General features: G+C 37.3%; 1 pseudogene; it reads right to left on the bottom strand.

Annotated features, from left to right (window-relative positions):
* Positions 1-367: 367 nt before the first annotated feature.
* On the bottom strand, positions 368-4359 carry LOC122917950 (annotated as a pseudogene).
* Positions 4360-12360: the final 8001 nt, after the last annotated feature.

Raw genomic sequence — 12360 nt, 5'->3', positions numbered from 1 at the left:
ATTTATTAGAATTGTGGCTTTTATTAAGAAGGAATTAGACTTTTTTTGGCTAAAAGTATATGAATGCAAGCATTTTATCTCAGATGACTCATTTTTTCTAAACAAGTTAGCAATTTATTCTTATCATCATTTACAACATTCAAATTAGACTACATATAAAATAAGCCTATAAAATAATGTATTTTATTGCAATTTCCTATTGAAGGACTATCACCTCCTGACCTTTCTCCACAAGCTTTCAGTGTCCATGACAAGTTCCTTGTAAAACGCAGCAGTTGTCTTCTTTGCCCATAGCTTGGGAGAGACTCGTTAGGAAGAAGCTTTAGTCACCACATGGCTCTTTCCTCTAATTTTCATTCTCCTAGAGTCAATAATCTTCAGGTTGAGACCATACTCTTGGGAAAGCCTCTATTTCTTCCTGTGTGTACTTATCTAGACATGTGGGTAGTTTTCTTGGTTGAGGAAGCTCTTCCACTAAATACTTACGAATATCTCCTCATATGTCCTCATCTGGGAAAAGGTGCAATCTCTGCATCATAGTTCTGTGAAGGTTTTTTAGCAGCATACCATAAATAGCTAGTTTCGCATTTGCTACTGGATCCTTCTCATGAAGTTCAGCAGCTGTTACTCATTTAAATCCACCTGGATAGCCAGTATGTGTAGACTATACTTTCTGTTCCCATTTATTTCCAGGAAATGCAATGTGCTTTGTGCTCATTATGACCACATGATCTGCACAGTCACTCAGTTGATGGTAGAAAGGTTTAATCCAATCCTTGAAGTTTATCTGATGCCCTAACAGCCGGTTTGCCAGGGGGCTGCATTTTCCCACCTAAGAGATATCAAACCTGAGCAAAAGTGGCCCATTGCTGGAGTGCCTTAGAGAAACTCAAAATATTTCCCCACTAGCAGGATTTGTTTTATTTTTGATTTGTTTCATGATTAATCAATATAATGTGATTGACTGAGTTCTCAGCCCTCTGACATGTAGTCCACAATTTGCACGTTATTCCTGGCACTGGTCTTTACAAACTAAAATACGTACACATGTACCCACAATGACCACATCTCCCTGGCTGAAGTATACAAGAGTATTTAAAGCTCCTTGAAGAGTTAATGATAATGCTAGTGAAATGAATGTATTTTGACTAGAAAGCCTAAGAGCAAATTGAAGAACTAAAAGGATAATAGGCAACACTTATGAAAAGACATCCTCTGAGGAAAAATAATTCTAAGACTCAACTTGTCATCAAAACTCAGTGGGGCAGATGAATAAAAAGAAACAAAATGTTATTCAGCTAGTCTTGTGAGATTTTTGATACATAACAATAATTTTAGTTTCCAACAGAATAAGGATGTTGCTAAAGAGTTAAGCTCACTTAATCTTTACATGCTTATCTTAATCCTTACGTGCTCTTAATCTTTACTTGATCAAAGCATATAAAAATGCTCAGAAAATACATGCCTCTTTTCTCCCTCCCTCCCTTCCCCCCCAGTTTTTTAATTTAAAAAAAAGAAAGAAAAAAAAGAAAATACATACCTCTTGAACAAGTGGAAGGGAGCAGTTTCAATGGCAACCTCCACCTTTCCCCCACCTCACAAAATACCTCACTATCCAAGAAGCAGTTGCAAACATTTTTAGATTATTAACTTTTTTGAAACATTTAAAAAAGAATTTTGAAATAAGGAATGACTAAAAAGAAATATCTCTATCTGATTTTTTCCACGAGGACTTACTTCTCTATTGTCTTAATATTCAACTGGGTGTGTGGTTTATTCCCGTGGTCCTAATAGTTTCACTCATTGTTAGCTTCTTGGAGAGAACATGGAAGGAAGGTGGGGTTCAGTGATTTGATACCCCATCACTTTACTTGCTTCAATTGTTGAGAAGATCAGTTTGTGGCAAAATGTTAAAAAAATGTAGGGTAGAGGTTACAAACTGCCTTTTTCTTCTGTTAGTGTACTGAATTAAATGGTGGCCCTTTGAAGTTTCAAAAACATTTAGAATATAGTTTCTTTTGTGAAAAAATTCACACACAATTTTAAAACTATTTGCAATTGTTTAAGTTCCACAATTATTTTAAGTTCAAATCATGTTTGAAAGGTTTAATTGGTTCTTGAGTCATGTTCTATTTAGATATTTATTAGAAAGGATTTAAGACTATGTGGAAACTTTAGCATCATTGAGATGATGAAAGTGACAGGCTCGGGACTGCAAGGGCATAAAGGGCCCCATTGTGTGAGTTAGTTCAAGGCAACTCCACCGGGCTTTTGGAGTCCTATAGGTACATAACTCAGGCAGTTGGCTCAGGCTGGCTCTCAGTCCCCACTCGCCCCATTGGCTTTGTCCCTTCGTACAAAGAACAACCCATAGATAGATCCTTGAAATAGCCCTGACCAGCTTCATTTAGAAATGGAGAAATTAGTGTCTCATAAATGTTCTCACTGTCAGCTGGTCTCTTCACCACAAGGATCATCATTTGAACAGACTGCTTTAACCATTCACACAATTTTATTTGCACTATTTTAATGTTTACAATAGATTGATTTGTGACCAAATCAACTGGTCACATTGATGTGACCAATCACATCAGTTGATTTTATATAACTGTTATAATCAAGAGAGTGAATGAACAGAAAATGTCCATTTAGTGGTCTAGAAATTTTATTTATTTTCCTTTAATAATGTATTTCCTCAACTAATGAATTATACAAAGTCAACTGAGAACTTTTGACAACAGTAGAGTTGTTACAAACATCCATTCTGGTGTTCTAGTGAGAACATGGTACCAGTGAAGTCTGGTTTCTTTCAAACTTCATATGAGTGGGTGTATGTCATTATTTTTAACAATCCTAGACAATAATTGCTTAGGCCTAGTCAGTTGGTCAAATGAAATCTTACATTATAATTGTATCACTAATTGGTAAGTTATGTTTAGTTTCACTTACAACTAATTTGTTACACCAGAGTTTGTATTTTGTTCACTGCAGGTAAATGAAAGTGGCTCAACGTTCTTTCTATGGTGTTCATCACAGCATAGGCTGTGCCAGGAAGCAATGGATTTGTATTTACAGTTGACCCTTAAGCAAAACAGAAGTAAGAGATATCCGCTCCCCTGATCCACACGGTCAAAAATCCAAGTGTAACTTTTGACTCCCCAGTAGCCATTGCTAGTAGTCTACTGTCGACCTAGCCTTACTGATAACAGAAATGGATGATACATATTTTGTATCTCATATGCATTATATACTGTATTCTTACAATAAATTAAGTTAAAGAAAAGAAAATATTAATAAGAAACCCATAAGGACAATAAATTCACAGTACTGTAACATATTTATTAAAATTGATGTGCATAGAAATGGACCCATGCTGTTCAAACCTGTCCTGGTCAAGGGTCCACTGTATGTAAGAAATTAAGAATGCTACACACATATATTTTTAAAGATCAGAACATTAAACATTTTTTTCCATGATCATTTTGGTATAAAGTCATTTAGAAAGATTTTTTGGGACTGTCCTCTCAAAGAAAGCCCAAATTCAGGTCTGCATTAGTAAAACACTATGCCATACTGAAGAGTATGGATTTTAGTGATTTGATTAATGAAGCTGGCTATAGAGATCCAAACTATTAATGACCAAAAAAAGCTGCAAAAAACGTTATTCAAGCTGCTTCCAGTGTTTTAAAAAACATGCTAGAAACATGTGCTCACCTGCAATGTGACCACACAGGTTAATTGAAATGTGAAGTTAATTGTACCTTGATGAAAAAATATACTTGGGTATACACTCCCTGCTTGCACATTTTTTTAATACATGGAAAAATAATACACATTTTATTTGATGGACCAAGCAAACCAGCAAACACAATTAGCAACAAATACCTCTAAGAAGGTAGATTAAATAATAAGGAATAAATTGTGGGAAAACAACCGAGAATCCTTAATTAAGGTCACGTTTCAGTTTACAGGGTGTCATAATTCTCTTTGGTTATGTGAACCTCACCCAATTAGACTATTATTTTTGCTTTTATAATGGACAGACCAAAAAATTGTGTAGTTTATTTTTTCACTTATGTGCTTATTTTCTAGTTCGTTTTCTCTGTGTTGGCCTCCCCCCGCTATTCTTTGGCTATACAGCATATTAGTTTCCTGGACTTTCATAACCAAATACCAGAAACTGGCTGGCTTATGTAAAAGAAATTTGATTCTCACATATCTGATGGCTAGAAGTCCAAGCAATGTGTCAGCAAGCTTGGTTTCTTCTGAGGCTTCTTTCCTCGGCTTGCAGATATCCCCATCTTTCCTCTGTGAGCACACATCCCTGGTGTCTCTTTGTATATCCAGATTTCCTCTCATAGGGGCACATGTTAGATTGGCTCCCGATCCACCCTAATGGTCTCATTTTAATTTAGTCATCACTTTAAAGGCCCTATCTGCAAATACAGTTACATGCTGAGGTTTTAGGGGTCGTGAGTTCAACACATGAATTTTGAGAAGACACAATTCAGCCCATAACATGCAGTCCTTCCATTTTGATCAATCTACTGAATTACTTTAAAAAATTGCATGCAGTAAATATTTACTGTCTGACACACACAATCATGTGTGTGTATATTGTGTGTTATTGTGTGAGAGAGGGAGAGAAAAGAAGAAAGAGAAGAGGAGAGAGAAAGATTGTTCTTGCATTTTCTGGGAAAGGGAGACAAAGATTTACTTCATTGAAGCCTTCATAATACCTTGTTTGTATCTTTCTTGTGACACAAAATTTCCTGCTTAGTTCGTGGTTTAGATTGTGAATTTTTGAGGAGAGATGCTGTCTGACTCATTTTATTTTTCCTAGTACTGGCTGGTACAGGGAAGACCCTCAATAAATGTTTATTGGATTGAATAAAACCTAATCTAATTTAAAGTGATAAGTAATAGGTACCGTGGCAGAGATGCAAACAAAGTGTATTGAAAACAAGAAGAGGAAGACAATCATTCTGACTCAGGCAGCCGAGAAGAGTTTCAAGTTAGAGGATATTAGAGGAGCTGAGATTTCAAAATGGAAGTTAAGGACAGAAGCAATCAATGATGATCACTGACAAACTAGAAGAAGTAGTCTCAGAAAGTGTGTGATTGGAATCAGAATAATGATTAGTTCACAGGAGAGACCAAGAAAAAGCAGGAGCCCTGGGGGTAAAACTGAAAAATTGTGTTGGGGCCACACAGAGAGAGCTCTTGAATACCCAAACCAGATCCTTGATTCTTATTTTTTGGATGTTGGGAGATGCGCAAATTTGGGGAGGCATGAAAGGGCCAGGTCTTAATTTTGGGAAAGTTAACTGTGCCTCTGTGAGGGATAAGGGAATGGAGAAGAGGCTGGTTCTCCTGACAGGATGGATAGTAGGAAATTTGGTGAGGCCAGGCGAGAGGTGATGAGGGCTAGACTAGGAAAGGAGGGTGGGGACACTGAGGAAGTGAACACAGGGGGCACCGTGGAAATGGAAGCAATGACTGGAAGAAACGGATTGGATGAGGAGGGTGAAGAGAGCGGGGAGATGATTTAAAATTCTGAAGTTTCAGACAGAGGGAACTGGAAGCCCTATCAGGAGACGGGTGCAGGAGGAAGAGCCCCTCTGGGAAGAGGAGGAGTTTGAAGATGTGAAGCACTTGATCTGCTTCTGGGAACAGTCAGATTGCCAAGATCCACCTGAAAACTGGGTCTGTGGGCTTGGAGTTAAGGACCCCACACAAAAGGAGAGATGTGGGGTTAGAAGGTGACCGTGAATGTGGATAAGTGGAGAAGAGCTTGTTTAGAGAGTTAAAGAAGAAATCACTGGACTTTTAAAATATTTAAAATAGTTAAATTAGGCAATTAATCAAGCTGCGCTGTGTGCGTCTGCATGTGTTTATGGGCGTGCGTGCATACGAGTGGGTGGGAATATATGGCAGGTAATTACTACAGAGAAGGTTAAGAAGGAGCAATGGATGTGTACTTTCAGTATTTAATTTTTCACTAGGGGACACTTCAGCTACTAATTTGTAGCTTAGTCAAACCCACAGTTGAAGGTGTGAAAGACAAGAGATCCATCAGATCCATCTTCAACATAAAGCAAGTAGTCAGCCATACTGGATTCTACTGCAAGTCTATCCAGTTAGTGCTAACTAAAATGTAGATTTTAGGTCCAAGGTGCTCTAGAAATTTCGGTGTGAGGCCTAAATTCCATTATATCAGATTCATAAAATAAAAATGCGGGTAGAATTCCATTTTATGCTTATTAATAGATTCAGATTTAAGTTATCAGCATTGCTAAAATATACCTGGTGAGGGGGGAAGTAGAATGGTTTACAAATGCAAAAACATTGCATATAGTAAAAAAACACTTTTGCTAAGAAACTGAAGTCAAATCCTTTGGGTTTCTTCCTTGAACAATGACTATTACTCTGCAACTAAAAATTTCCACATATGAAGGTAACTTCTTTACTGTTAAGATAGAAGTTCGTGAGGAATGCGTTATTTAATAAAGTTCATTATAATCAGACAAACTAACTTTTTTGTTACTATTATACCGGCATATGAAGGTCTGTGGAAATGGTTGAGTTTTATAAAACTGCGGAAGAGTCACTACACACAGAATAGCAGGTGGGTTTCCCAAAGTGCAAAGTGACCTTAATCCTCATTCTTAAGGAATGATTAATCTTCATTTTTAAAAGGGTTTGTATGCCTTAGAAAACACACACCTGGTCTGAGGCCCGAGTTGAGTTTCCAGGAGACACTTCAGCTTTCTGCGTTATTGTTTATCCATTTATAAAATGGAGGTTATAATAATAACCATCGCCTCAAGGAATGATTATAAAGGTCAGATATGTTTGTGCATGAGAAAGATGATGTAATATTACAGAGGATCACTGAGTGTTAGAATTCACGTTATATGACACCGGAATTTAGTTAGTATTTTGAAACTTAAGTGAGAATACTGCTGTTTTCTTTTTCTCAAGAATACTCCCAATTTTTTAACAGATTTTATTTATTTTTCATGTATTTTATTTGACAGAGAGAGAGCTCCAGGCACAAGCAGGGGGAGTGGCAGGCAGAGGGAGCAGCAGGCAGAGGGGGAGGGAGAAGCAGACTCCCCGCTGAGTAGAGAAACCCAGGTAGGGCTCCATCCCAGGACCCTGGGACCACAAAGGCAGACACCTAACCGACTGAGCCACCCAGGTGCCCGTTTTTTGTTTTTTTTTTTTAATCCTGTTTTGTGTGTACTCCACGATTAGTTACTAAATCAACTTTTCTGAGTTTTATCAATTTATGTAAAGAGCAACAATTTGGGGTCTTGGTGAATGGTTGGAAAAGGGCACAGTGATTAAAAAGCATATGATGAAACAGGAATTACAGGATTTTGAAAATGTAACGATGGACTGGTTTGTGGTGGAGTGTTGCTATGACTTCAGGTGTTTCTACAAGTCTGCTTTAACCTCCCAAAAAAGATGGATTTTCTCAATCTATATTTAGCATTTCTCTTCTTCCTGGCAAGGGTTTTAAAAGATGATCACCCTCTCACTCTATTTAAAAAAAAAAAAAAGATATTAGCACTTCATGTTTTGAAATGCCTTCCAGGACAGGCATCTCTCCAGGTAGAGGAAGTATTTAACTGAAAATAGTAGATGTAGTCATCCCATGCCAAGTATGTAGATTTTGGCTAAAATGCACTCGCTGTCTATTAAAAGTCATATTGTAATAGATATCTGATATGTGACTTTCCGCATACTGCTTTTTAAATATTTAGGGAAAAAAAAAAACTTGACTAAGTATCCAGGGGGTAAATTTCCATGGCAAAATAAATTTCTTGGTGTAAACTTTAAAACAACTTTTAATTAAGCTTAAATAAACCAAAACCCAAAAATATCCCTGAGAGGCGCCTGGGAGGCTCAGTGGGTTAAGCATCCAACTCTTGATTTCATCTCAGGTCATGATCTCAGGGTCATGGGATTGAGTCCCTCATTGGGCTCTGTGCTCAACGTGGAGTCCTCTTGCCGTCTCCCTCTGCTCCTCCCCTTACTCATGCTTTCTCTGAAGTGAATAAATAAAATCTTAAATAAAATTTAAAAAAAAATGAAAAAACCTGAAAAAATTACTACATAATGATTCCTCTAGGTCTTAGACTGGCAGAGTAAACCTTTCTTGCTTTGAAGACCAGATAATTCAGCTGGTTTTAGCATGGTGTCAAGAAAATTGAGTTGTGAGTTTAGCTCCGATAGGCCAGTTAGCTTCATAACATTATAGAATTACATGTTTGTAAGTGCCTGTTATTGCCTTCAGTGGGAACAAGGTAAGAAATGGAGACTGATGAGCAAAATCCTTTCTCTTTCACTTTCCTGGGAATCTCAACATAGCATAGTGGAAAGGCATGGTAGGTTTAATCTGTCCATGACAAGGCACATTTCGGTATGTGAATTATAACATTCCCACTAGAAGTTCAAATTTCCACTTGAAGCATTTTTAAAGACTTTTAATATCCTTGAGTTAATGAGAAGTTAGACTTAAGGGAAATTAAGTTCTATGTAATTTAATTTTATATAGCTAAAATTATTTTACATTCATTTAAAGTGGTTAACTAAATAAATCATAGAACTTAATTACATATGTCAATTGTACATAATATAGAAATTGACAAATTTGATAAGCTCATTAAAATGTAAGCTCATTTAGATAGAATTAACCAACAGCACCCCCTGAACACTGTACCTAGAAAATATTTAATGCATAGGAAATATTTGCTCATTGATCATTTGTTTTCATGTTGAACCTTAATCTAGAAGTTGTATTCTTCTCCATAGAAAAACATTAACCTTCCTCCCTTTATCGGGAACTGACTAAAGCGCTCTTTCCTTTGGCACAAAGAGTCATTGCCTCATCCAGAACCCAGAACGCCACGTAAACAGAGAAAGGGTACAAGTCTTGGTTAGCATGTGAAGCATGCAGCTGACATTTTACAAAGTTTCTTTGCAGAGAAACATTGCCTCCTCAGCTGTACCACAAGGTGATTGAGTATACAGTTTAGGATTAGACAGTTCTGCCTCTGAATTCCAGTCTACCCCCTCCCAGCTGTGTGACGTTAGGATTGATACAGTACCGGTAAGCCTCGATGTCCTCAACCACACAGTGATAGTACAAAGATTTGTCTTGCAAGATTCCATAAAGGTGATATGAGACAGTAGATGTAATATATTTAACACTGATTGGCGAAGTTCTGGTTATCTTGCTCTTAAGCATAGGAAACAAACAGGTTTGCTGGAGGGGAGGGAGTGTAAGGGATGGGGTAACTGGGTGATGGACATAAGGGAGGGTCGTGATGGAATGGATATTATATAAGACTGATGAATCACTGACTTCTACCTCTGAAACAAATAATACATTATATATTAATTGAATTTAAATACAAATAAATAAAAAAATAAAGTTCAGTTTATCTTATAAAATGCCAAGAAATTTCACACAAAGAACTCTTTAGGATGCTTATATACAGATAGCTGAACTAGATGTACGCTACTGACCTCTGTACCTTTAAGAATAAGAAAACCAATGAGCAGCATGAATAGCTTAAAGACCCTCCATTTGGAGTCAGGTATGTTTGAGTTTGGGTTCTACATTTCCTACTTAAAAAGTTTAACGATATTCTTAAATTCTGTGAGATTTTTCTTTTCCCATCAATAAGCCAAATATAACTACCTACAAGGGTGGTTGTGAGATCAGCAAATGCAATATTATCTAAGAGGAGGTTTTCTTGGAGTAGGATGTCTGGCTGTGCCGTAACATTGGAAAATGTTTGATAGAGGAATAAAAGAGGGCAGGTGTAGAATGACTTCCACTGGAAAAGGAGAGGGGTGAGATTATCAATGGACATCACTTATATATACAAAAAGTAGGTAATTCACAAAGATCGTAACGCATTATCTCAGTTTGGGAATAATTCTTTGCACTGTTAAAAATTATACTTCCTTATGATGTTGCCAAATTTTTATCTCCTTTGTATTTTAGGAAAAACTGTAAAACCTTCCTTACATGTTATAAACTGACTTCAGGTAGGACTACTTTTACATGATTTAGCCTATGTTTATAATATATATATATATCACAGATATATCACTGCATCTTCATAGCGCTTTGTAAATCATTAATTTGTTGAAACTCCTGCTGTGTTTATTAAGCTTTGCTGAGAATAGCCATGGTTCCCTTAACATTGTATTTTGTCAACATTTGCTTTTATGATGTTCTTGATGTGATATGATAGGGGTTATTTTTAGAAACAAGAAAGTTTTTTTTTTTTTAACCTAGGAGTTCACAAATTACATGTACCCTTCACCTAATACAAACAGCTACATAGATTGCTGTGTAAATGGACCCTCTCACTCTGCTCCCCGCTGAGCAGAGAGCCCGATGTGGGGCTCAATCCCAGGACTCCGAGATCATGACCTCAGATGAAGGCAGAGGCTTTAACCCACTGAACCACCTCCCACATGAATTTTTATTAAGAACTCTGTCTTCTCTGGGTGTTGTTGATCCACTAAAAATTACAGGACTGCTTATACTCTGTTTTAACCTAGAAACAACTTTTTAGCCAGCCTACCAACTTGTGATTTTTGTGACTATTTTAAAGAAAAAATGACTTTTGTATATTGTGGTTTAATAATTTACTTCTGTTAACAGGAGCCAGTTAAGTTGCAGGAAATTTTGGTACCAGCATGTATTGAATTATTTTTTCTTCAGAGTATAAAACTTCTCTAAAGAAGAAAGAGGTTAGCTATGGACATAGTGAGTGGGAAATTTCATGGAAGAATGATTTATAGTTAATATTAAGGTATAGGTGTCATAGCAAATTCTTATAGGGCCAGGCAGGTAACGTACATGAGGTTAGTAGAAAGAGTCAGGAACTGTAAGATAACTACAGCTGTGGGGACTAACTACAGTGAGGTGGAAACTGTATTACCAGACCAAACAAATCACTTCTGAGAGCTTCATTTGTTTTTTTTTTTTTTCTTTTCTTTTTTTTTCATGTGTTTTTTTTGAGGTGTTTGTTGTCTTACAGGACGGGTCATGTGTGAGTAGGAAAGTGGAGAAGGTAACTTCTAAACCTGGGGGTTCATGTAAGCAAAAGTCAAAAAAGAAAAATAGCCTGCTGGCTGGGGATGGCCTTTAGGAGGAAGCCTCGATTCGAACAGTAGTGCTCAAGTCAGAGTGGTTTTCTGACTCCGGGATGTCTGGTAATGTTTGTAGACATTTTTGCTTACCCTAGCTGGAGCAGGGTCTTCCTAGCTTTTCATGGGTATGTGTTGAACATTGTATAATGCACATTCCTCACGACAGAGAATTATCTGGGCCAAAATGTCAAAGGTGCCAAGGTTGAGAAACCCTGATCTAGATGAATGTGTATGTTAGGGAACAAGGAACGGTATATTAGAGGTTCTGCAACTTATTGTTAAATACTTCAGCATAGAAGGTGTAAATTTAGTCTATACCCCAAGGTCCATTAGTTAACATTTGAGGTATCTTAGAAATATATACTCCAGAAGTGGTTTGTCAGTATATGAAAGATACAATGCAGTGGCCCCAAATTTAGAGCCCCAGGCAGGCAGAGAAATTCACTATCTTTATTTCAATTAACATCAGTTGCTTTATTAATTATTATAATGGATATTAGAGATTATTTTTTAGTCCACAAAAGGAGGATGTATCAGCCTCAAAATTTTGTAGAGGCATGGCAGCCAGTACATAAAGAAGGCATGAGGATCTAGTGAGTCCAGGAGAACACATGCTTTGAAAAGTCCCTTTAGGCTTAGGATTCTGAACCTGTCCTGTATCAGTTGTTCAGCAGAGGATATTGTTGCTTGACTCAGACCAGAAGGTTAATTGAATCTTTCCATTAAAATAGGGTAGAGGGTGAGGAGATGGGGAGATGTTGTTGAAGGGTACAAACTTCCAGCTATAAGATGAGTAAGTTGGGAAGGTCTGATGTATAGGATGGCGATGATAATTAATCATACTGTATTATATACTTGAAAGTGGCTGAGAGAATCAATCTTTTTTTTTTTAAGATTTTATTTATTTATTTGACAGACAGAGATCACAGGTAGGCAGAGAGGCCAGCAGAGACAGAGGAAAGGAAGCAGGCTCCCTGTTGAGCAGAGAGCCCCATGCGGGGCTCGATCCCAGGACCCTGGGATCATGACCTGAATTGAAGGCAGAGGCTTAACCCAAGTGAAGGCTGAGCCACCCAGGTGCCCCGAGAATCAATCTTAAATATCCTCACCACACTCACAAAAATGGTATTTAGGGGATGTGGTGGAGGTGTTAGTGCTATGGTGGTAATAATTTTG

Source organism: Neovison vison, chromosome 10, assembly GCF_020171115.1.
Source record: "Neovison vison isolate M4711 chromosome 10, ASM_NN_V1, whole genome shotgun sequence".
In the NCBI taxonomy this organism is placed as follows: Eukaryota; Metazoa; Chordata; class Mammalia; order Carnivora; family Mustelidae; genus Neogale; species Neogale vison.
The sequence above is the reverse complement of the archived record's forward strand: the minus strand, read 5'-3'. Positions and strand labels throughout refer to the sequence as shown.